The sequence below is a fragment of the Mus pahari genome, chromosome 6, assembly GCF_900095145.1.
Source record: "Mus pahari chromosome 6, PAHARI_EIJ_v1.1, whole genome shotgun sequence".
Classification (NCBI taxonomy): domain Eukaryota; kingdom Metazoa; phylum Chordata; class Mammalia; order Rodentia; family Muridae; genus Mus; species Mus pahari.
Window position 1 is genome coordinate 26,068,214 of NC_034595.1, and position 2,279 is coordinate 26,070,492.

General features: G+C 41.6%; 1 pseudogene; it reads right to left on the reverse strand.

The window, feature by feature from the left end:
* Positions 1-435: 435 nt before the first annotated feature.
* Positions 436-799, reverse strand: LOC110322728 (annotated as a pseudogene).
* Positions 800-2,279: the final 1,480 nt, after the last annotated feature.

A 2,279-nucleotide genomic window follows, 5' to 3' on the forward strand; every position in this document is an offset into this window, starting at 1 on the left:
GGCCTTAGATCATCAAAATCTCTCAGTAGACAGTATTCTTTAGAGTGGAGGAGGGAGTCAAGAGATCCTCCCTGAGCTGTAATTAGTTGTTGCTAAGCCTTATTTTATATTGTGAGAAGCTGATTGTGAGCAGCAGGAGAAGAAGCAAAATCATGTTTTACATTTGTCAATATGTCAGTATTTTAAAGACTTTCTGACTTTTTTTTTTTTTTGAACGCACTAAAGCTTTCTTACAAAAGGAGTTAACTGCTAGAGAGGGCCCTGTCCAGTCTTTCTCTGTGTCCTCTTCCTTCCCAATATACACCTCCAGGGGAGGTCAAGGGTCCATTGTAGAAGATGTGTCTGGGAAAATGAAATATGGTAATGTTTTTTCCAAAGTTCCTCCAAATCCTTCTAGGTGCTATTGAGAACCTTCTGGTAGACAAGGTAGGAACTTTAGCTCTTATCTTCAAGATCCTCCATATCTAGATCCTGGGGAGCTTTTATCTTCTTTTGTCATTTGGGCTGTAGCTGACTAGTCCTGGTTGACTTGGAGGGGGCTTCCACTTCCATGGCTGCTTTTTCTTTCAGGACAAGTCGGATCTGGTGCAAGAGTTTCCTGCACTTCTTCCCAGACAGCGTGATGTTGGCACGAGCACTGGACGCCTGCTTCGAGGTGGTGCTTCGTAGTCAGCCCTTCGCCTGTCACAGCCCGACCACCTGGCGCTTCCATCCTGATCCCTGCTTAATACCCTGCGGAGCTTGAACAACTTCTTCAGCTCCTTCCAGGACGATTGATCTTTCCTCCCGGAGGTGCCATGGCTACACTCGGAGGCTCACTCCAGAAAACCTGACTTCTCACTCTTACTATATTCTTTCTGACTCCTATTCGACAATGCATCCTGAGCCTTAAAATGCATGGTATAAATGTTGTATTTAGAGCTGTACATGCAACCATCACTTATTCTTCGTACACTGATCAGTTCTGTATTTGCATTTGCCATCATTCATTGTACTGATGTATTTCCCAATTAAAGGTGGGTGTTGCATTTTTCAGTGGAAATCCAGGTAAATATTTATAAAGAAACTAGGTACCAAAGCTATTTAGCTTAATGGTATTAAGGTCTCCCCCACACCCCCCGAGTTGACAGTACCGGATGTGAACTGTCTTTTCTGGAATCTGAAATCCAATCAGACAGTACTGGTTAATCCTATAACTATCTTTCCACTGTTGTACCAATGGGCATATCTTGCCTGAAAGAATGCTACATCTCAGTGCCATCCTGCCTTTTAGCACTTTGAGGATTAGCCAGCAAGGAGGAACTTCCAGTTTACTTTGAGTTGTAATTCTCTATGTCTTGTACTCAAGCTGTGTGATATGTTTATCATTAGTCTTACAAGCTAGTTCTTGTGAACAATCAAAAAATGTGGTAAGAGACTGTATTATGAGTAGGTAGGCTCTGGACCTCTATGACCAACAACTTATAAGGAGATATCTTATACTTGGCATTGAGATTTTAGTAAGCCCTGTGTGCTGACTAGTCTTGACTGTTTGAGCTAGCTGAGAATCACCTGGGAAGTGAATCCTAATGAACATTGTCTAGAATAGTTTAGCCTGTGCATGTCTGTGGAGGAATATCTTGATTGTTAAAAACAGTGGGAAGAGTCATCTGAATATGGGTGGGCCATAAACTGAATACGAGTGAAGAAAATGAGCTCAACATAAGCAGGAGCAAACATGACACGCAAAAGCATTCCTGTCGTGCTGATCTTAACTAGAATGTGATGCATTAGCTGCTTTAATTTCTGCCTTGATTTGACTGTATCAGTGAAGTTTATTCTGGAACTATAAGTGGATTAAAGAATTTTCTTCAATAAGTTGCTTCTGGTTAAGCAACAGAAATGAAACTAATGAACTTCATCTCGTGAACACTGTAATCTAGATATGAAGACTATGCCTTCTAACAATCTCTTTTTCAACTTATGATTTTTATTGGTTCACAAAGTAACATGTTTTCGGATGCCTTATTCATATGCCTGCAAATTTAGTTAGCCTCTACCCCCTACCTCATCTCCTCCATCTCCCTATATCTTCTCTCTCTCTCTTATTTTTTCAATTTTATTTAATTGTTTTACACTCCATATTTTATCTCCCTCCTGGTCCAACTTCTGACGATTGCCCATCCCAAACTTCCTCCCTACTCCACTGTCTCCACAAGGATGTCCCTGCACCAGAATTCTTAACTCCCCAGACCTCCAGTCTCTTGAGGGATAGGTGCATCGTCTGTGACTGAACCCAG